Source organism: Copadichromis virginalis, linkage group LG5 (assembly GCF_057382275.1).
Source record: "Copadichromis virginalis isolate Kocher_CV1m ecotype Utaka linkage group LG5, C_Virginalis_male_GT1.1, whole genome shotgun sequence".
Lineage (NCBI taxonomy): Eukaryota > Metazoa > Chordata > Actinopteri > Cichliformes > Cichlidae > Copadichromis > Copadichromis virginalis.
In genome coordinates, this window is record NC_140622.1 from 17,551,362 (window position 1) to 17,575,677 (window position 24,316).

The 24,316-nt window shown below is 43.9% G+C and overlaps 1 non-coding gene across 1 annotated transcript; it reads left to right on the forward strand.

Annotated features, from left to right (window-relative positions):
* The first annotated feature begins 11,384 nt into the window (after positions 1–11,384).
* On the forward strand, positions 11,385–11,457 carry trnak-uuu (transfer RNA lysine (anticodon UUU)). Its single transcript has one exon. It is a non-coding gene; the product is annotated as a tRNA-Lys (tRNA).
* Positions 11,458–24,316: the final 12,859 nt, after the last annotated feature.

The following is a 24,316-nucleotide window of genomic DNA, read 5'->3' on the forward strand; positions in this document are numbered from 1 at the left end:
CAATGTCTACAATATCCAAATCTAGGTTTGGGAAGGAGATTGGCGGTAGCAACTCTGTAAGAGCAATGAGACTTCCAACCCACATAACACGCACGACCACAGGTTTATGAAACAAAGTTTGCTTTATATATTTCCTTTTGGATCAGTTCCCTTTGCTCATCCTCAATGTAGGGATACCTTCAAATGCAGTAACCATCTCAAATGCATCACAAAAATAATTGAAACAATCAAAATAGATGTAAGACAAGAAACACAATATTTCAACACCCCAAAGAAAAGGAAAAAGAAAAGAAAATAGCATGTGAGTGTCCAGTTCCTTATGGTGTCAGTTTATTCAGTTACCCACTGTCCTGGGTTAAGAACTGAAAACGACCTGAATCTCAGGCGGAGAAAAAGTAGCAAAGAAAATGATAAGGTATCTCTCAGGTGGGCTTCCTTTTGTTTTTTTCCCTACCGCCCTCCTGGTACGGCAGGCATCAACGTGTCGGCGTCCTGACACAGAGAAGGCCTCCACAGCAGCAACAGTGTCTTAGACCCACGATACCAGCTCCTCACTTGGCACCCATGGAACTGTACCTCAAAAAAAAACCAGTCTGCACACAAATACGCAGAATGTTAGATGTCCACATTCCTTAAATGTCCTTGTTCCTAATGTCCTTGGTTCTTTTGAAATATTAAAATAAATCTGCATCTTGTGACACATTAAAAGTAAATACACCGTATTACTGTGCATCACCCGCAGTTACAGTAACAGCACAGCTATTGCACGTGAACTGCGGATAACCACTTAGCTGGCCGCGGCTGAACTAGCAGGCCCAAGAAAGTAAAAACATTAGACACTCATAATAAACAAAACTGTCACAACATTGCAATACTATGAAAACACATCTTAAACATCATTAAACACATTTACTACTATTCTGACTGGTTAGTTATTTTTTCCAGTGCATTGAACTGCAATAGCGGTGCTAAGTGAGCTAGGCTAACTCACCAGAATAGTTCAAAAAGTTCAAAGAAATACTCCGGCTCCTTTCAGGTAGGTACCCGTCTGTGGTTCACCGCTAACGACAGCTCTCTCACAAATGTTAATTAAACCTCTTTCCTCTCTTTCAACTGGAAAAAACCGTGCTCCGTGGCAGCATGGAGTTTTTCCTTGCCGTCCTTTTTCCTCTACACCACACCTTCACGCGCACGGAGCTGCAGATGGTGCCTTCAGGGCAAGCCCGGAAATTAAACTATCAGACAAGGACTACGATGCATTCAAAGAACCCTGTACTTCTGATTGCTGTAAATCTTACCAGGGTTACATTCTCCCCCTCTAGACTGCATGAGTCCCAGCATGCATACCTGCCCCTACCGGTACAGACACATGTGAAATAGCAGCCCCTAAAGCCTGAAAGAATGAACTAATGGCCAAGGTTAAAGGCTCCCCCAGCTCATCGTAGGTGAGTTTCCGAGGCGGACGTCTCTCCCTAGTAGAACGCCGGACACTTGCGTTCTCGGACTCTTGACTCTCAGATACTACATTGTCAGTGTCTGCAACTACAGGGTCTGTGGTGATGAGATCTGTGTTCTCTTCATCAGGTGAGATTTGTGTCACATCAGGTTCAGGAATATCAATGACAATATGGTCCGGAGTCCTACAGTGTGAAGTAGGATGTGTAACTGAACCACTATTCTCAGAGCTAACATAAGGAGTTCCTGGTTGAAGCTCGTGAGTAGGTCTTTCAGGTAAGTGTGCGGAACTTTGGGGCACAAAAGAAGGGGTGTCTGGGTTTAATACCCTGGAAACTGGCTGAGGCTCATTGAAGCCTCCTTCCCTCTGCAGGAAAGGACCCTTCGTGATGATTTCTGGCATCCATGTATTAGGATACAGTTCATCTTCATCACTGTACGACTCGCCCTCCTGACAATCAGTGTCCCCTTGCACGCCTTTTGTTGTTTTGCCCCTCAGTCTCATTTTCCTCGATGCGTCAGTGGAAGAACTTTGCTCTCTGATCTCAGTTACAGGTAGGAACCCGCACGGCAAAAGAAGGTCTCTATGCAACGTACGGTGTGGCCCCTCCCCTGTCTCAGGTTTGACTACATAAACAGGACTGTCGCTAATCCGTCTGACAACAACATGGATTTTCTGTTCCCACCGATCTGCCAGTTTGTGTTTCCCCCTGATATTCACGTTTCTCCCTAAGACCCTATCCCCTTCTAAGAGTTCAGCTGCCCTGACCTCCCTGTCAAACCTAGCCTTGTTCTTCTCTCCCATCTTCTTGGCATTTTTAGCAGCTAATGAGTAGCTCTCCTGTAGGCGTTGACGAAGGCCCTTGACATACTCTGAGTGGGTCTTGTGACTTGCCATATCAGGTTGGATTCCCAGGACAAGATCAATCGGCAGTCTGGGCTGCCTACCAAACATTAGTTCGTAAGGCGAATAGCCTGTTGTACTGTTTCTCGTGCAATTGTATGCGTGGACCAGAGGTTTGACAAAATCTCTCCAATGATATTTGTCTCTTTCTTCCAGGGTCCCTAGCATACCAAGGAGGGTCCGGTTAAATCGTTCCACTGGGTTTCCCCGGGGATGGTACGGGGTGGTACGAACTTTGTCTGCTCCAATCAGTGTGCAGAGTTCTCTGATCGTCTTAGACTCAAAGTCCCTGCCCTGGTCGCTGAGCAGACGACTGGGGAACCCGTAGTGAACAATAAAGTTCTCCCATAAAGCCTTCGCAACAGTTCTGGCTTTCTGATCCCTAGTCGGCACCGCCACAGCAAATTTTGTAAAGTGGTCGGTGATGACTAAAATGTTTCTCGTGTCTCTATCATCCGGCTCAAGGGATAGATAATCCATACAAAGAAGTTCAAGTGGATAAGTAGCAGAAATGTTTTCCAAAGGCGCGGCCCTCTGAGGCACAGCCTTCCGCCTGAAACAGCGTTCGCACTTTTTGCACTTCTCCTCGATGTCTCTGGCCATTCTCGGCCAGTAGAACCTGGCACGAGCAAGCTGAAGTGCACGCTCAGAACCGAGATGGCCAACATCATCATGCACTCCTTGCAGTGCCCTCTCTCTGAACTGTTCGGGTAAGACCAACTGATACACCAGTTCGCCTCGCTCAGACCACTTCCTGTACAGGACACCATCCCTGAGTTCAAGTTTTTTCCACTCCCTAAAAAGAAGTTTGACATCGGGATGTTCAAGGTTTGTCTCTCTGAAACTGGGTTTTACAGCTCTCCTCACAAAGGTGATGACACGTGAGAGAGACGGATCATTATTTTGAGCATTACACCAGTCAGAGTTAGCCATGGATGGTAAAGTGTCCTCATCGAAAACATCAGGCACTACAGAAGGGTCGACAACAAGAGACTCCGCAATGACAGGCTGCTCTGAATGAGGGTGACGTTCATCTTTAACCATCACAAGATGACGTTGACATAATGCAGAGAACACCTCATGATCCATGTCATCTCCTGCTTCCATGAACCGTTTTTTCATGTCCTCTATTCTCTCTCTTTCTTTAGTGAAAGCTTCATCCTCAAGAGGCGGACCTTGAGGCCGCCGGGATAACCCATCTGCATCGCGGTTGGCCTGCCCTGCTCTGTACTTGATGGTAAACTGGTAAGTAGAAAGAGCGGCTAACCAGCGATGACCAGCAGCATCTAACTTCGCAGATGTCAAGACGTATGTGAGGGGGTTGTTGTCGGTAAGCACAGTGAAACTTGACCCATAAAGGAAATCACTGAACTTTTCACAAACGGCCCACTTTAAGGCCAAGAATTCGAGTTTGTGCGTAGGGTAGTTTCTCTCGCTCTTGGAAAGACCTCGACTGGCATACGCGACAACTCTGAGCTTCCCCTCCTGCTCTTGATAGAGCGCTGCCCCCAATCCATCGCGACAAGCGTCAGTATGTACAACATATGGTAGTTGTGGATTCGCAAAAGCAAGGATGGGCGCAGACGTCAGTTTCTTGATCAGGGTTCTGAATGCACTCTCACACTCCGAAGTCCACTCCTCACCGAGCGGTGCATTAGGGCTCACAGAGTCGTGAAGCGTTCCCTCTTGTACACTTTGCCCCTTTTCTTTGGTGGATAGTAGCCTGCTGTCAGGCTATTAAGAGGTTTGGCTATCTGGGAATATCCTTCGACAAACCGCCGATAATACCCAGCGAAGCCTAAGAAACATTTAAGCTCTTTCCTATTTGAAGGACGAGGCCAGTCTCTCAAGGCGGATATCTTGTCAGGGTCAGTATGAACTCCTCGTGCATCCACGACATGACCAAGATACTTTACTGACGTCTTAAAGAAGTGACATTTCTCCGGAGAAAGCTTTAGACCGAAATCTTTAAGACGGTTCAGCACCTTCATGAGTCGTGCTTCATGTTCTTCCAATGTGTCTGAAAAGACAATCAAGTCGTCCAGAAACACCAATACCTCATTGAGATGCAAGTCACCGACACACCTTTCCATAAGGCGCTGAAAAGTGCTTGGTGCGTTCGTGACACCCTGAGGCATGCGATTGAATTCAAAGAAGCCGAGGGGACACGTGAAAGCGGTTTTAGGCTTGTCTTCTTCGGCCATCTCAACCTGGTAATAACCAGATTTAAGGTCCATGACGGAGAACCATTTAGCACCGCTAAGGGCAGCAAAGGTCTCCTCAATGTTCGGAAGAGCGTATGCATCTCTGATGGTTCGAGCATTTAGCTTCCTGTAGTCGATGCATAACCTGATAGAACCATTCTTTTTCCGGACCAAGACCACTGGGGATGCAAAAGGGCTCTGTGACTCTTTAATGATTCCTGCATCAAGCAGTTCTTTAAGATGCTCCTTGACTGCCTCCCTGTCACTGGGATGAATAGGCCTTGGCCTCTCCTTAAAAGGAGTCTCGTCATGTAGCCTGATGTGATGTTTCACTGCAGTGGTGTGACCATATGACAGGTCATCCACAGCAAAGACTTCTGGAATAGATCTAAGCTTGGTGATGATACGATCTTTCCATTGTTCAGATATTGGTGAATCATCAAGATTGAACTCGAGGTTGTCACTGTCAGGCTTATTGTGATGAGAGTCACCTTTCACTGGTCCAAGTGATGTGACCTGCTGAGCTGCACATATTTGAGCAATGATGCATTTTGGCTGCAGCGTAACATCATGGTCACTAAGATTGCGCAGGACGACCGGGACCTTGCAGCTAGACTTAAATGGAATGTCCATCAGAGCAGCTTCAAGGAACACGCCACCTGGCAACCTGTGATGTTCATTGGGTTCAAGCACAAATGTGGTCTGACTGTTCCTTTTCAACCTGACATCACCTGTGATGCAGCACTTTTGTTTTGCAGGGATGGTGATGGGGTTTCCACCATGTAACCTGACAGGATGAGCATGGTTGTTGAGGTCATGGATCTGGGCAATATGCTGGAAGATCACTGCAAAATCTCTAGAGAAGAGTTTGCAAACAACCTCTGGACCATCCTGTTCAAGTACTTGTTCATAAAGTCGTAATAACACATTGGTACCAATCAACAGGGGGGTCCTGCTGTTGAACTGACACTCTGGCACCACAAGTGCTAACACGACTAGCTCCTCTTTCCTGCCAGGAACAGACAGCGGGAAAGTGACACGCGCTTCTATGTAACCAAGATAGGGGACCTGCTGTCCACCTGCTCCTTCGATTTCAAGAAGGGCATGAATTGGATGTATAGGTAAGTGAGACAGATGGTTCTTATGGAAACACTCGGACACTGTTGTAACTTGTGAGCCGGTGTCCATTATGGACTCACACTGTACACCCTCAAGAAAGACAGAAGCCGCACAACGAGGACCTACAAGCCCTGCAGGTATAGATCGCTCTGTGCAACGGTAGGTTTCAGTCATTGTGTGGGTTATGACTTTCTTCTGTGTTCCAGCACCATCAACTGATCTGTTGGGACAGGGGTTATCATCAACTGCAGCTCCTGGACGTCCCACAACAGGAGCTGCTACTAGTTTAAAGTGAATGGGGAAGCAGCCTGCTGAGCTAAAAACTTATCCTGCCTCTCCCGGAGTTCTGCATTTTTCTTGCGAACCAGTGCGGGGTTGGGTTCATTGGAGCAGTGAGCAGCAATGTGGTTGTCTTCCCCACACTTAAAACAAAACCACGGCCTCGGCATTCCAGGCACCTTAAGGCCCCTCTTCATGTTACTACTACTGATTGCAAAGCAGACGGTCTTTTCAGTACTCTCTCTCTCTGATTTTGTGCTAGTTTTTCAACTTGCTTTGTCAGTTCAGCTATCTTGTTCTCAATATCAGAGGTTTCATCTCGCTTTGCTTTTACCACTAGGGGAGGATTACTATCATGAGTGAGGCTCGGTGGCTTTTTGTTTAGCTTTTCCAACTGTTTAGTTAGCTCATTTACTTTCTTTTCAAGCTTTGATGTCTCATTCGGCTTTGAGTTAGGCAGTGGGACAGGCTCACAGTCATAAGAGGGCATATCAAAAACATGGTGGGCATACATGTTAGCTTTCGAAGCACCTAAATGCTTTTTCATCCTATCTAGCTTTGTGGAACGGCGGTCTTCCTCAGTCCTCAGCATGAGGAGGAATTCAGGAAATGTTGGTGGATTTCCCTTTTTGCACTCTAACTGTAAGCCGATGATGATGCTCTGATCCCAACAGCCCCTACAAAACTGTCTGAGCAAATGATCATTGGAATTTCCAGCTGAGGCTCCCCCTCTAGAAATTGCTCTTGTGAGGAGGCTATGGAGCCTGTTCAAGTATGTTGATGGCTTCTCTCCACTATCTTGGTTAGAGCCGAGAAATGCCGCAAACAACTCCTCTCCATCCTCCACAACACCAAAAGCAGAATCAAGTTGAGTGATGTAGACACTTGGTGGTGAAGAGATGCCAAGAGGCTTCACAACATCAGCTGCTGGACTCAGCAAGCTCTCAAGAATCCTTCTCACCTTGTGAGCATCATTCAAGGAAGGATCGTTAAGGAGAAGATCAACTTGGGTGTGCCATGTTTCGTAGTCCACCTCACCGTTTGGCCTTGGCATCCGCCCAGAGAAGGTGCGCAACCTTATTTGTGGGGATGGTGAAGTGGTGGACTCACTTCGGATGACATGCTCCACAATCACTCTCTGGATCTGGGGGGGGGGGTTAAAAACATCCTCACTGATGTGGACTGGGCTCGTTGGTAAACTAGCAGATGCACTATAAACATGTGTGGGCTCTGCAGGCTCATTTTGATCATTATTAGGTGTGTTAGCATTTTGAGCTGCATAGGGCTGTGTAGCATTACTGTGTACGTCATGTGATGTGCCCTGGTTCCCATGCAGTTCCTCCTGAAGCACATTCAAGAAACCTTTCCTGCCACTGCCTGCGACAGACTTTAGTTCGTCCAGGTATCTGCAAGCTATCTCCCTCCCCACCACTTCCTGACAAACATCTCTAATGGTCCTCGCAAACCACATCACAGCTGGGTCCTTTGGACTTGGTACGGTACCCAAAGTAATGGGGTCGATTCTAGAGATAGACCTGTCAGATGCATACTGGACCAGGGCTCTACCCTCTGGTTGTCCTGATTCGTCAGGGATCCTCACTAATTTAGAAATATCTCCATTAACTTTGAACACAGCAGTTATTTCCTCATCTGTGTATTCTGGTCCTATACCTGTTACATACAGGGAGTTTTGACCATTAACCTCAAAACGATTGCAAATATCCATACCTGACTCAGTGGAACAAATCTCAAAAATCTCAAACGTGCGTAGTGTGGGGTGGAAGATCAGAAAGCTACTATTAACCAATCTCCTGGCTGGCTCGCCACTTTTTATGTAACCTGGACGTGTGTCCCTCTATCTATAAAGAGATGATCTATACTGCTCGCCCAAGTGCAATGTCTACAATATCCAAATCTAGGTTTGGGAAGGAGATTGGCGGTAGCAACTCTGTAAGAGCAATGAGACTTCCAACCCACATAACACGCACGACCACAGGTTTATGAAACAAAGTTTGCTTTATATATTTCCTTTTGGATCAGTTCCCTTTGCTCATCCTCAATGTAGGGATACCTTCAAATGCAGTAACCATCTCAAATGCATCACAAAAATAATTGAAACAATCAAAATAGATGTAAGACAAGAAACACAATATTTCAACACCCCAAAGAAAAGGAAAAAGAAAAGAAAATAGCATGTGAGTGTCCAGTTCCTTATGGTGTCAGTTTATTCAGTTACCCACTGTCCTGGGTTAAGAACTGAAAACGACCTGAATCTCAGGCGGAGAAAAAGTAGCAAAGAAAATGATAAGGTATCTCTCAGGTGGGCTTCCTTTTGTTTTTTTCCCTACCGCCCTCCTGGTACGGCAGGCATCAACGTGTCGGCGTCCTGACACAGAGAAGGCCTCCACAGCAGCAACAGTGTCTTAGACCCACGATACCAGCTCCTCACTTGGCACCCATGGAACTGTACCTCAAAAAAAAACCAGTCTGCACACAAATACGCAGAATGTTAGATGTCCACATTCCTTAAATGTCCTTGTTCCTAATGTCCTTGGTTCTTTTGAAATATTAAAATAAATCTGCATCTTGTGACACATTAAAAGTAAATACACCGTATTACTGTGCATCACCCGCAGTTACAGTAACAGCACAGCTATTGCACGTGAACTGCGCATAACCACTTAGCTGGCCGCGGCTGAACTAGCAGGCCCAAAAAAGTAAAAACATTAGACACTCATAATAAACAAAACTGTCACAACATTGCAATACTATGAAAACACATCTTAAACATCATTAAACACATTTACTACTATTCTGACTGGTTAGTTATTTTTTCCAGTGCATTGAACTGCAATAGCGGTGCTAAGTGAGCTAGGCTAACTCACCAGAATAGTTCAAAAAGTTCAAAGAAATACTCCGGCTCCTTTCAGGTAGGTACCCGTCTGTGGTTCACCGCTAACGACAGCTCTCTCACAAATGTTAATTAAACCTCTTTCCTCTCTTTCAACTGGAAAAAACCGTGCTCCGCGGCAGCATGGAGTTTTTCCTTGCCGTCCTTTTTCCTCTACACCACACCTTCACGCGCACGGAGCTGCAGATGGTGCCTTCAGGGCAAGCCCGGAAATTAAACTATCAGACAAGGACTACGATGCATTCAAAGAACCCTGTACTTCTGATTGCTGTAAATCTTACCAGGGTTACAAACACATTGACACACTGCAAAGTTTTAGGTTTTGAAATAAAGAAGAGAGCTTCTTTCCACATTGAACAAAGGATCCACAAAAGAAGTTTCAGGGGTTTAAATGTACTTAATGAACTGATTCTGATGCCTGGGGCTAGAAATGATTAATCCCAAGACTGGAAGTCAAACATCTGCTGTGCACCAACCAACCACCCTCAGTGAGATGGCTGGGCTTAGGCTGAGCTGTTTGGCTCAGGAAGGAGTAAATCTGGAGTCCAATTAATGGAACAAGACCTCAGGTGTGGTATACAGACACTTTCTATTTAGAAAATCTGTCTATAAATGAGAGCTGATTTACTACTGTAGCTACCTTTGACAAAACTGGGACCCAGTTAAGATGATTCAACTGCAACACAAGACATATTATTCTCTAAGGTTAAAAAAAAAAAAAAAAAAAAAAAGAGAAGGAAGGGTTGGCTAAGGGCTTGAAGTATCAGGAGAGCTACTCTTACAAGAAATAGAGTAGATGTAGAGATACATACACCGGAGTACCGAATGGACTCAGGTGCAGACCAAGGTTTCCTTTCAAAAGACAAGTCAGTAGTTTGTTTGTTTGTTTGTTTGTTTTTACAGAAAACGTGTGATATATACAAAGTGCAGAGCTCCAGGAATCTGTGGGGGAAGAAAGGGAGAAGTCCACATATGAATGCTCCTTCGCTGTTTCTCCACACTCCTCGTCAGACACTCATACTTTTTGTCCCACACGCACTTCGCCACTCAGCCGCTCTCAGACAATCCAGGACAGGAAACAGGAACAGTTCCAGGGGAATCTATATACAGGAGAAAATGGTCAGAAACAAGTTAGCGCTTTGCACAGAATAAACAGGTTTCAGGCGAGCTGATGACAGAATAATAATCAGTCTTCGCTTTACGCACAGAAATTTGTCCAGATTATTTGATACTACGTAGAGGAGATGATTAATTATTCAATTTATTTACTTTTTTTTTTACACAACATTATTTTGAAATTAGTCTATAATTTAGTAGATGCGAATTAGCCTAGCTGTTTCTTGCTAGCAACACCCTATTTTCCTGCCTTTCCTGGAAATTCACTTGAGATGTAATGCTGCCACCCTGCGACAGACTGGCGACCTGTCCAGGGTGTACCCCGCCTTTCGCCCTATGCCAGCTGGGATAGGCTCCAGCGCCCCCCGCGACCCTGAAAAGGATAAGCGGAAGCGAATGGATGGATGGATGTAATGCTGCCATGAAATTGAAAATGAAGTTATATTTTTCATGAAACAGTAAAATTTCTTCTTCTAAATTCTAATATTAGTATTGTTTTCTGTGTTCTAATGTGAATAAAATATGGATGTATAGTGTTTGCGCATGTAATATAAATAATGAGTCAGAATCCGCTTTACAAATATTTTGTATGATAGGAGTAAGTTAAGTAAATTTATGGATTTTACATTGAGTGACCCATACAGCAATAGTACTTACACAATACATTATTGTAAACAAACCACGGCGGACACGTCCACATTTTTATGCTCTTCAGCATATAGTTGTTATCACTTCACACAGCTGCAGCTTTCAAGCTCGCAACTGAACGCTTCACCAACAAAAACTGACACAGGCAGCGCACAACTTTTTGTGACCTTGACATTTGAAGCAAAGTCCAAGCAGCTTGCAAACATCCACCTTGGGTTTCTCGATACGTCAAACTTTAACTTTTTTTCTATCGTACTTTGGGTGGGACAACATTTTAGACTGAAGATCTAAAGGACCCTAGTTCGATCCTGGGTTTCGGCAAAGCTATTTTGGTCACCATCTAGGGCTTGGTAGGTTTGTTGGTAGGACTTCATTATACGGCCTACAACTATGCGGATCATTGCCATCAAATGAGAAAACAAACACATATGGTGCACCTTGCAAACGTCCATCAAGTGGAGGTGGAATTTGAAGAAGGTCCTCCTTCAGAAGCTCCCAGGCCTCACCCATTATACCATTGACTTACCTAGGGCTTTGTAGGTTGGGTGATCACACGTCATAATACAGCCTAGCGATGTTTCCCCTAGAATCAAATCCTTCCCTTGGCTCTTGTCTGAAATGACCATTTAATAATATCTAACTGCAAATCCTCACCAGTACCTACAGTAAAATGAGAGGATAAGAGATCACGTTTTTACAGAAAAGAAAGACATTATGTGTCCCAGAGGACAAACACATGACTCTTGTTGCCTGGGTAGCTCAGATGGAAGAGCATCAGACTTTTAATCTGAGGGTCCAGGGTTCAAGTCCCTGTCCAGGTGTCTCCTTTGGATCCTTGCCCTTCCATGGCTTTACCTAACAAGCTCAGTTGTTCTTGATAGTTCTGTGACCTCATTGTCATCTTTAGCAAAGTCCATAGACTGCAGGTGGGATGACGATGTGGGATTTGTGGATATCAGGGACAGAGGCCTCTTTTAGATAATCCCACCGTACAAGATCTGTAAAGAATCTTTCCCTGCCCTTCGGTCCTACTCACCGCCAGTTGGTTCTCAGCTCAGCTCCTTTGCGAAACCTGGTGTCTAAGACATGCCAATCTCACCAAATCCGCCCTGGGTTTCTCGACACGTTAAACTTTCACTTTTTTTCTGTCTTACTTTAGGTGGGACAACATTTAAGCCGTTCAGAGTTGGACTTGGTGGTGTGTTTTGGATCATTGTCCTACTACAGAACCTAAGTGCGCTTCAGCTTCAGGTCAATGAACAGATTACCATACATTCTCCTTTAGGATGTTTTGGTAGACACCACAGCAAGTCCTCCAGGTCCTGAGGCAGCAAAACAGCGCCAGACCAACAAACTACCACCACCATATTTTACTGTTGATATGGTGTTCCTTTTCTGAGATGCTGTGTTACTTTTACGCCAGATGTAATGGGACACACATCTTCCGAAAGGTTGAAAAGTCTTGGACTAAAAAGACAAAAGTTAGAGTATTACTTGAATACTTGTCTTGTCCAAGTATTGAGGATCATCAAGATGTTTTCTGGACTGAAATGAGCCTTTATGTTCCTTTTGCTCAGTAGTGGATTTTCTCTTGGAACTCTACCATAAGAAAGAGACTGGGCAAAAATGTCAGAGTCATGAACAGTAACCTTAACTGACACAAATGAAGCCTGAGTTCTTTAAATGTGGTTCTGGGGTCTTTTGTGACTTCTCAGATGAGTAGTCACTGCTCTCTCACTTAATTTTGGTAAGTCAGCCTGGAAACCATTGTTTCCTGTTTTAACAATTTGTAGATAATGGCTCTCACTGTGGTTGGCTGAGGTCCCACAGCTTTATAACCTTTTCCTGACTGATAGCATGGCAGCATTGTGCCGCTGATACAAAGAATGATACTTATGGAGATTTTTTTTAAAAAAAGAAGAAGAAGAAAAAAGTACATCAACAACATAGCTAATTTTTAGAACTGATTTATACATCTCCTGGTGTATAATCAGTGTTGAGAGTAACATGTTCCAAAGTCATGTGGTTTTAAGTGTCATTAAACTCTAATTATAATAACACTTTTCTGTAACGTTCTATCCACTCTCTTCCACCTATCAGGGTTACTGGAGCCTACCCCAGCTGTAATAGAGTGAGAAGCAGGGTACACCCTGCATGGGTCACCAGCCTGGGGCAAGACTAACACACAGAGACAGACAACCGTTTGCACACACATTCACGCCTATGGGCAATTTAGATTCACCAATTCACGTAACCTGTCAGGGCGTTGGGTGTTTTGACCCAGCATTGTGAGTTTATTGTTTTTTTGTAACTTTTCTATTATAAAGATGATTTAATTTCACAACTGTGGGTACACACCTCGCACTGGTCACCTGGCCGTCACATAAACCCAGTAACTGCATGTCATTGAACTGTGGGAGGAAACGAGAGCACCCAGAGAGAACCCATGCAGACACGGGGAGAACATGCAAACTCCACACAGAAAGACCCTGGCCAAGTGGTGGAGCTCGGGGACTTCTTGCTGTAAGGCAACAGTGCTAACCACCATGACAACATGCTGTTCAAACAAGTTATTGGTTACAGACTGTAACCAATAACTTGATTTCCAAGTTATTTGCACACCTGGCGGGTAGAAAGACAAAGTCAAACAATTTTGCTTTTTTTCCTCCAAATTTGGATTACAATCAGGCAATTTCAGTTAATTCAGCAGAAGGAGCTACAATTTTTGATGAGTGGAGATATGGGGTAATATTTATATTAGGTAAAAGAAGTAGCGGGTCATGGTAAAGTAAAAAGTGTGTTTAGGACAGAAGTCATAACATTGGCTTTTTATTTTCATTGCTAACACAAAGCTTACACATAACCCACAGTGACCCACAGCTGTGTGTACATCAACCCCAGTGCAGGAGCCAGAAACTGGGTCATCAGTAGGTAACAAAAGCACTAATGGACAGTCACGCTTGTAGTGCTGTACGTTTCATTCTTCCTTTTCCTACAATAGAATCATTGTGGCAGTTGGTTTGAAATTTCTTTGGAGTGTCTTTCAACTCAGAATTTTTTTCCTTGTCAAATGTGGATATCCTTCTGTTGTAACCCCTGCTTATCAAAGCATGAAGTTAACTGTATCACAGAAATCACAGTTATCATCCTGAGAAATAATACGTATAATAAGTATTAAACTTCAAACTTTGAAGGACCCAGGTGCGGACACAGACAAACGAGGCAAAATGTTTACTGAACTCAAAGTGAGCCTTTATTAGGGCCGGTAAACAGTAAAGCAAAAATAAACAAACATAAACTATGGCAATGACCTAAACAAAGTGCCTAAACTGGGAAACAACTAAAGACTAAGACAAACTAAGACTCTGACTTGAACTGTAACTATGAGCTATGAACACGACATGAAAAAGCAAAGAACAGAATTCTGGACTGGTACATGAAAGACTATGAAAACATGACAGGAGCAGATTACTATGAACATGACCAGAACAGAGACTGAAAAACTATGAATCATGACGTGTCGCTAGAGTGACAGGAATGGTAACAGATGACGCGGCACAGATAGGGGACCTAGCTTCTATCGGATATTTATATAGAGATCCTCCAGCTTCAAACTGTATTACCCTTCAAGGACCTGCAGTTCAAAAAAGCGCCCCTCCGACAGTCAAACCCATCTGTTTTCTGACTGGATTGTTAAATTTGTGATTGACATGATATTGACCAATCAGTTGAAAGGAAGAAAAATAGGGTCAAAATTCATACTTGTTACTTGAAACTTGAGTGCAGAGTTTCACATGTATTTTTTGGCTAAGTCAAAACACAAATCTTTTTTTTACGCACACACAAATTCTTTTTACACATACAAATCTTTTTTACACACACACAAATTCTTTTTACACATACAAAACTGATTTACAAGTACAAAATATTTATGACCACAATTTGAGCCCATACCATTAGACCAGTCTGCATCAAATTTGAGTTGATTTCTCCCGGGATTTATTTAGTAATGCCAATTCAAGTTCCATCCTCTGCCAATTGCCCTATGGTAGTGGGCAGGCTGGAGTCTACCATAGGGCAAGAGGCGGGGTACACTCACAAAGACACACATCCATCCACATCGACACCACACTCTGAATGGCAGACACTTAGATGCCCCCCTCTGCAACAAACTCAGGATGTAGCCAGATTGGCGACGGATTATCAGCCAGGGGTGTAGGAAGACCTGCCTGCTCTCCTCCCTGCTTGGCAGTGTTAGGGGTGGCCTGTTGGGTGCATGTGTTGGTATAGTGAATATGACGTGTGAAAACTAGAAAGCTTTAGAAATTGAGAAGAAAAAAGCAACATATTACAATTCAGTTTTATTTATATAGTGCGAAATCAAAACAAAAGTTGCCTCAAGCACTTTATATTGTAGGGTCAAGACTAGGGATGTTACTGGCAACTAATTTCTTAATCAACTACATGAGGAAAAACAATTAGACTAACCAACTAGTATAAAACTAAGAAACAATGACAACAGATATGTCATGGTCCTGGGTGTTCAACCCAGTTTTGGGTTTTTTTTGTTGTTATGAACTTGTGCTGTAGCTCTATATTACTGTTTCTAGAGCTTCCGTTACACTAGTCTCTGAGTCTTCTTTATTCGTATTTTAAATTCTATATGTATTGTTGCTCTTGTTTGTTCCCTTCACATCCATGCTGTCCTAGTCTCCTCTCTGTGTCTGTCAGTCTACCCTCTCATGTACCCATGTCAGTCTGTTTCTTCCAGAGGTGGGACCAAGTCATTGTTTTGCAAGTCTCAAGTAAGTCTCAAGTCTTTATCCTCAAGTCTCAAGTCAAGTCTCAAGTAATGTCAGGCAAGTCAGAGTTGAGTCTCAAGTCACTGGTGTAAAAGTCCGAGTAAAGTCACAAGTCTGAAATTTTGAATTTCAAGTCCTTTCGAGTCTTTAAAAAAAAAACGAAAAAAAGCATGTTGCAGTTATATGCTAAATGTAAATATTAGACCATGTAATTTTTAAATCTGTGTTTTTCTCAACACATGACAAAATAGTGAACTTAGAAAATATACACAAATTGTGAAATTGCACCTCTTTAAAATGCAGCTCAATTAAACCTAGCTCCAAGAATAATTTTCACCGACAGTTCTGAGATAAGCTGCATGTTATTCTTGGATGCGGTTGTAGGACCGGCTTTAAAATCGCATGACAAAAATATCATACATAAATAAATGATATTTTTTTTAAAATATCATTTAAAAAAAAACTGCATCACCAACATAGCCTGGAAAACATTTGCTAGTAAGATGAAGTCAGCTATCTCATCATAGCATATTTATATGCATATTTATAATTATACGCTTCTTGGAGTGAGTGCATACACTCATGAAGTTTAGTAACTTCCGGTCACTGCAACAAGCTCAGGTACAGTTTACCGACGGATGGGTACAGGACCTTGAAATGCACCGTGTAGAAAGTAAAGACCATCGTACGTATCATAAGTTTACCAGTCTCACAAATCGTCATCATAAATACACATTCGTTAACCGTTTATTAATAGGACCTTTGAGCTCAATGGTAATTAATTAGCAGTGGAAATAATTTCTGGTAGCATCACAGAAATGTAGCAGTGACAATAATATTGTATGTTGTAATCGCACTGGACAATTAGTGATACAAAAAACCTGTTTTATCCTGTGAATAAAAGTATATGTTTTTGTCAATGTACCATAATAACAGAAGCGAAACGCAATATTGTGTCAGGACAATTCACTATTTATGCACAATAAATAAAGGAGCATAGCGCGACAATTTCTGTTCAGCACCAGACTTGCTTGTAACCTATATCACCAATTATGTTAAGAAAAATGACGCATTAACTACAACAGCAGACTGACCTTTGTGGAAATGCTTGTAGCAGACTAACCTGTGAGCTGGAGTGTTCTGGGACGTTATATTTGGTCTTTGAATGGCTGCAATCCAGGCCATCCGTCGCCTCTTTGTTACTTCGGAAACATGGCTCGAACAATTTCTCTTCAACGACGTAATCCAATAACAACCGATCTCTTTACCCGTCGGCTTCCCGTGGCTGTCATGCGACCGGCTATTTGCAGTTAATAATACAACAGCTTCTTGCCATTTTTGTGTTTCTTTTTATCGCTGTATAACTGATTTTAATTGAAAGCCTGCGTGCGCTAGTACCGCTTGCCACGAGTTCCCAGAATCCTTTGCGGTTCTACCCGTGAATGACGTCACATTTTCAATCTCTATATAATATGCATGTTAAATTTTATATTTGGGGTAAAATATCAAGTCTTTTCAAGTAAACCGGTTCAAGTCCAATTCAAGTCCCAAGTCATTGGTGTAAAAGTCCAAGTCAAGTCACAAGTCTTAGAACATTTTTTCAAGTCAAGTCTAAAGTCATAAAATTAATGACTCGAGTCTGACTTGAGTCCAAGTCATGTGACTCGAGTCCACACCTCTGGTTTCTTCCCATTCCCAGTGTCAACCCCATGTGTCTTAGTCCTGGCCTCTGTGTTTGTTACTTCCTGTTTTATTGTGATAGTGTCATGCTTTATGTGTATTATGTTTAGTATTGCTTCCCCTTTCTTGTCAGTCAGATTAGTGTCAGCTGTATTCCCACCTGTGTTGTGTTCTCCCTCATGGTTGTGTTGTGCCTCGCAGAATGTTTTACTCATTGACACAAAGTGACAGAAAAACATGACCACATAATGGACCGAGTGGACTCAAATTTGTTTTCTGAGGAAATATTTGCTCTTTGGGATTATTGCCAGAGCTTAATCCATGCTATAGACCTGTACTGGAGTCACCTGCAGGGTGTTGTCTTTGATAGTTTCCTTTCCTTCACAACCTGTGTGTTTCCCAACACTATTTTGTTAGCACCCAGCTAAGAACAAAAATATGTTTTGAACTGTTTGGCATGGGCACCCCAATTAAAGACTTGGAATTCCTGGCCTCTTGGTTGTCTCGCAATCTGACAGCTCTCTACAGCTCTCAGTCACCTACAGCAGATGTGTCCTTCCATGTTTCCATTACAGCAGGCCTGCTCCTCTTTGCCTTTGCAGCCAGTTCACTCCTCACAAGCCTATTTTCAGGTTGGATTGTGTGCTGAAAAAGACGAACTTGCCCCTGCCTCAGCCTTCTCCTAGAAATTGAAACAGAGGGTTTGATTTCCACCTCTGTGAATTCTAAGACTGTCAACATTCCAGAGAAGTGTTCCAGAAAACCAAAAAACAGATATCTGTCCTCCAAGCTCTGAGATTGTGAGACTTAGTGCTCCTATCCTGGTTTGCCCTCAGACTGAGTCGTAGGTCTCAGTGCACTCTCGACTGCAAAAATATGCAGCCTTCTGCATCAGTTGGGTACTGAGCCGAGACGTCCCAGCCGTCTTACTTCGCAGCATCTGCTCCTGCGCTATCTCCACCAGAGGTTCCCACACCATCTGCTCCATCTCTGATAGACTTCTCCGCACCGTCTGCTAATAGGTTTATCGTTGTAGCGTGTAGCTTTCCTCCTGCCAAGCCTCCCAAGGGTCTCCATCTGTGCTGCTGCTGTTGGCAACCTCCAGTCCTGTCACCCCAGAGTCTCCACCACTCTCGCCCAGGGTTTGCGTCACCGCTGTCAACCCAGGGTCTGCACCACCATTGCTGGCCTCTAGTCCTGTTGCCTGAAAGTCTCTGTCCTTACCAAAACTGGCCATTGGTGGTCACTTTTTAAGTTACATTTGAGAAAATGTAATGGTTTAATGGAAAAAATAAAGCCATCCAATTTTATCAGAAAGTTCCCTTCTGCCCCTTGTATCGGTAATCTCATTCTAATACTGTTAACAAAAATGTGAGGCCTAGATTAACAGATTTGTGGTGTTTCTCAACAAAGATGCATCATCTGGCGGCAGATGGCTGCATAACATTTAGGACACAATAGTTTGCCAGCCCCCTGTGTGAATCACTATCTTATCGTGATGGAATTGTCTGTGTGTCCCAGGGATGCCAGGCACTATGTTGTCTGGGGCTTTTTGTCCCCTGGTAGGGTCTCATGTGGCAAATTGGTCCTGGGTGAGGAACCAGACAAGGAGCGATCCAAAAGCCCCTATGAGCAGAAGATTGAGGGAACCCTTCACCCAGGCAGAGACCTTGGCAGACCAATCCCCAGCTACAGAAACTAGCATTTGGGACATGCAGTGTAACCTCTCCAGTAGGGAAGGAGCATGAATTAGTACATGAGGTTAAGAGGTACCAGCTGGACATAGTTGGGCTCACCTCAATGGAGATATAGTTGGGCTCACCTCCTGGAGACTTGTTCCAGAGCCCAAGCTCCGGAACGAATCTCCAGGTGAGGGTCTGGACTCTTTTTCAGTCTAGAGTACACTCCCTTGGTGAGAGGCAGCGGGCTGGAGTGGGTATCTTCGTATCTGCCTGAACGGTTGGGTTTTTTCCAGTGGAAGAGAGGGTTTGCTCCCTGCACCTTCGGGTCGGGGAACAGGTCCTGACTGTCGTCTGAACTTATGCACCAAATGTTTCAGAGTATCTGGCTTTCTTTCTGGAGTCCCTGGGCAAATTGGTTGAGGGTACTCCACCTGTGGTCCTACTAGGACACTTCAGTGCTCATGTAGACAATGGCAATTAGATGTGGAGGGGTGTGATTGAGAGGAATGGTCTGCCAGATGTGAACCCAAGTGGTGTACTGTTATTGAACTTCTGTGCAAACCACAGTTTCTCCATAACAAACACCATGTTCAAACATAAGGGTACGTGTACGTGGCACCAGGACACTATAGACCGCAGAGGGGCTGTTGTGGATGAGGATGCTGGACAGACCTGGCGCGCCTAAAAGTATAGTCGGGTTGAGGCCCCAATCCACGAGATCTTCAACTCCCACCTCCGTCAGAGTTTCGACAGCCTTCCAAGGGAGATTGGGGACATTGAGTCCAAATGTTCAGCACCTCCATTGCTGAAGAAGCTGCACTGAGCTGCGGCTGCAAGGTGGTTGGTGCCTGTCATGGTGGTAACCCCGAACTAGATGGTGACCAGAACCAGAGGTAAAGTTAACCATCAGGATGAAGAAAAAATCTGGCTTGGTTAGCTTGTGGGACTTGGAAGGTAGGTCCTGACAGGCAAAGTGGAACTGGACTTGTGGCTCAAGCAAAAACTCGAATGTGAGAGGAGTACGGAGAGGCCATGGAAACTGTCAAGCTACTCAGGAGGGGAAAGCGGTGCTCTACCTGTAGTCTGCATAGTGCGGGCAGAGCGCTGCTGACTTGGACATTGTCGGGCAGTGGAAGAAATACTTTGAGGACCTCCTTAATCCCACTGACACGTCTGTCGTAGAGAAAGTAGAGTCTGGGGTTGAGGGAGACAACTCATCTTACCTGACAACTCAGGTAACTGAAGCAGTTAAACATCTCCTTGGGGGCAGGGCCCCTGGGGTGGAGAAGTTGCTCTGAGTTCCTGAAAGCTCTGGATGTTGTAGGACTGTCTTAGTTGACATGCCTCTGCAACATTATGTGGAGATCAAGGGGGTACCTCTGGATTTGTAGATCAGTGTGGTGGTTCCTATCTTCAAGAAAGGGGACCAGAGGATGTGCTCCAACTATAGGGGAAACATACTCCTCAGTCTCCCCCAGAAGGTTTGTGCCAGGGCGCTTAAAAGGAGTCTGTCCATCAGTCGAATGTCAGATACAGGAGGAATAATGCGGTTTCCGTCCTGGTGGCAGAACACTGGAACAGTTCTTTACCCTCTAGAGGATACTAAAGGGGGCATGGGAGTTTTCCCAACCAATCTACATGTGTTTTGTGGACTTGAAGAAGGCATTAGACCGTGTCCCTCGGGGTGCCCTGTGGGAGGTGCTTCCGTAGTATGGTGTTTCTGTCGCATTGCTACAGGCCATTCACTCCTTATACAACCATTGTAAAAGCTTGGTCCAAATAGCTGGCAATAAGTTGAACTGGTTCCCGGGGTGTGTTAACCCTCTGGGGTCCAGGGTATAATTTGATGTTTTTGACTACTTTTGATTTGATCTCTATATTTCACCTTTAAAAACTGTTCATCTTGCCTTGTTTGGTATCATTATTTTCAGCGAAACCTCAAATATCTGAATTTGAAGTTATTTTTTCATTTTGGCATACTGTATTAACACAATTGATCTAAATTCAGACAGACACAGGTCCTCCAATCAGCTCTATGCAGCAGACAGGCTTACAGTGGTGCTTGTGGGATATAGAAAGAAACACTTCTCTTCCAGACATTAAACTGAAAAGAACAATGGCCTCATTCCCCACTGACTGTACAAATAAAGATGTATTTTTTAATTGTTAATTATCTCACGAGTCGCTGTTGCTACCATCAGCCACCATGCAGACAAGTTTTTTGTTTACAGATGATTTATTCTAAGTTACCCAAAAGGATAGCTCATTTTTGTCATCGTGAGAACTAATTAAAATGAAGTCAATTATATTCAGAAACATCACCATATCTTAAACATAAAAATATAATGCTACTCTAGCTTTTCTCACATGTTTAGTGAAATTAAATAACTTAAACCATCATGTGACATGGTTTGCAATAACACTGTTATCAAAATAAACCCAGCAAATAAAAGTGTAGAAACACAAATACATTTTGTCATGGTTTCATGGAAACTCAGAGATACCATAAAGACACCTCATTGTTGCCATAGTGCTCTTCGCAGCTGCACTTCATTTCAAAAAGGTAGGTTAATAAATTGGATTTAACTTAACCACAATACTTAAACATTTTTTATAAACTTGAGTCCAGCTTGAAGGCAGTGATACAGCGAAACCCGTGGTACATGCTTTACTTGTTATGTGTCACTAAAAAGTCCGTGCTGAACATTACTTCCACTCCACTAAGTTTCAAAAGAAAATCCCGCAATTAAAGTAACAAATACAATGAAGAACATTAAAATAATTCACTGTCAGGTATAACTGCTATGATTTTGACGACAGAGATTAGCTGCTTAATTTTGCTCTGCCCTGCCTACTGAGAAACCTGACACCAGGTTATTTGCATACTAACAGTGATTAGATGTTTAGCTGGGGGGAGGGTGAGTGGGGGTTCACTGCCGAGTGCAGAGCACGGAGGGAAAGAGCAAACATGACGTGAAACATATCATCTCATTTGTGCCTTTTCCAGCAGATTTTTCAGCTACTGTAGTAAATGTCCATATTGTAATGGGTTGCCCTTGAGGATTCACACGCAGGACTCCTGAGTTGCGAGTTAACAATGCCCCTGGGATCCCTGGGACACACAAACCCCTCCACCACGATTCATGTGTAAAAAGAAAATCAAATGGAAAGCTGGGTGACCTGTAAGTGATGACTTGTCTGTACTTTGAGCAGCCATTAATGCACGCTTCACAGTTATTTACATAAATCTTTAAACCCATATTCTGAATACACGTTTGCAGATTTCTATAAATATTCCTGATTGCACACACATGCATCGAAATACACACACACGGATGTTCACACAAATCAAATTGCACATAAGCAAATTGAGACACACACAAATCTTTTGTTAGCTCCGCAGCAGCATCCATCAAGATGATAAGTGACAGATGGTACAGCTCAGATTCACACTGAAATAGAATGAAATAGTTGTCCATCCTCAATGACCATTGCTCTCTCCTTATCAATTTTTTTCTAGTTTTTCATTTTGTTAGTGTCATTTTAACTACTTGCAGCATGAGTAGTGCCACACGGCATTGAGGTTTTGCTGGTAGATGAGCTCCACCAGGATGACCCATCCATACATGGATCATCCAGTCAGAAGAAGCTTGCTATCACAGCCTCGAACCTATGGAGGGCATAGCAGCAGATGGGCTATCACACGAGGGAAGTTGGACAGGGCATCAACCCAGCACGAGAACCAGTATTGTATTAACATTAAGTTAGTGACCCTTCAGGTGTAGAATCAGAATCAGAACGACTTTATTTATCCCCAAGGGACAATAAAGATACAACAGAACAGCATGACGTTGAAGATAAGGACAGGCCATAAACAGGCAATAAGAGTGAGATAATACATACACATAATATACAGTATATACACAGTTTTAAAATTACACAGTTTTAAAATTAAAGTGACTGAATAGGTGAATAAATAACTGTAAGTGACTAAAAGTGAGTAAAGTGTCGGCAGTATAAAAAGAGTGTAGAGTAGTTTATGTTTATGGGTGTGGGAAATGGTCTTATCGGCTAAAGTTATAAAGCAGAGTGGCTTTGGGGACAAAGGTGGCTCTCCTCCTCTCAGTCCTGCAGGAAATACAGCGGAGGCGTCGCCCAGAGGGGAACCATTGAAATGCGGGGTGGAGAATGTGAGATGGGTCATTGATGATTTTGGCTGCCTGTCTAAGGGCCTGTTGACTGAAAACCTGTGCCAGAGTTCTGACAGGCAGGCCAATGATTTTAGAGCACCCTGATTTACTGTGCTGCACTCTGTTCCTGAGAATTTCAGGAGGTTGTCAAAGATGGTTCCCAGGTATTTGTACTCCTCAACTACCTCCACTGGCTTCCCATGAATAGTGGTGGTGACTGAAGCAGCCAGATCCCTCTGCCTACTGGAGAAGGTCACGACCATCTGTTTGGTTTTGCTCACGTTCAGTTCAAGTTTGGAGCTGTTACACCACTCTACAAACTCCTGAAGAGTAGGCCTGTGGTGTTGTGAGGGGTCTGACAGCAGTGACAGGAGAACTGTGTCGTCAGCATATTTCACCAGGTTACAATTGGGCTGTGTGGATCTCCATCGGTGTAGAGGATGAAGAGCAGGTGGGAGAGCACAGAGCCCTGGGGGGAGCCAGTGGAGGTGGAACGGAGAACAGAAAGAGAGTTGTTGACCCGAACTTTCTTATTTTAAACTCTCACTTTTAAGTCCTGGTGAGTGAGGATGTGGACTCTTCAAGCTTGGCGATGTTGTCCGTCTCAAACCTGGTGTAGAAATTATTGAGGTTGTCAGGGAGGGAGGAAGGGTTGCTGCCTTCCACCTGGAGGGTTCTGGGGGTGGTGACCACAGTATTCATACTGTTGATATCCCTTAAGCGAGTTGTCAAGAGAACATTGGGTGAAATCACCCAGGATGAACTTGGGAGAGTCCGGTGATAATTGTTCAAGTTTGTACAGAGTGTTGGTGAAGTACTCTGTGGCTTTAGCTGCATCAACTCTGGGGTGGATGTAAACCAAGATGATGAAAAGCTGTGGGAATTCTCTGGGGAGGTAGTAGGGGTGCAGGGAAACTGCCAGAAGCTCGATGTCTGTAGTGCACAGCTTCTGCCTCACAGTGACTGTAGAGCACCAGCTGTTGTTTACATACAGACACACTCTGCCGCCATGTTGCTTCCCGGTGCGTTCGCGGTCTCTGTCCAGACGAAGGGGTGGTGAAAAGCCATCAGTGTGCAGCGTGCTGTCATAGTCGCTGTTGTTTAACCATGATTCCGTAAATGCCAGAACGGAGGAAGTTCTGTACTCATGCAGGTGGTTGACGCAGGCTTGCAGCTCGTCCAGATTGAAGCAGAGAGACCGCACATTAGCAAGGATAATGGATGGGAATGCTCGTTGTTTGTGTGTCTCCCTCTTGAGTCCTGGTTACCTTGTTATTGTGAGTTTTTTTATTTCCGTGTCCACTGAGTATTTCCTCGGGAAAGTAG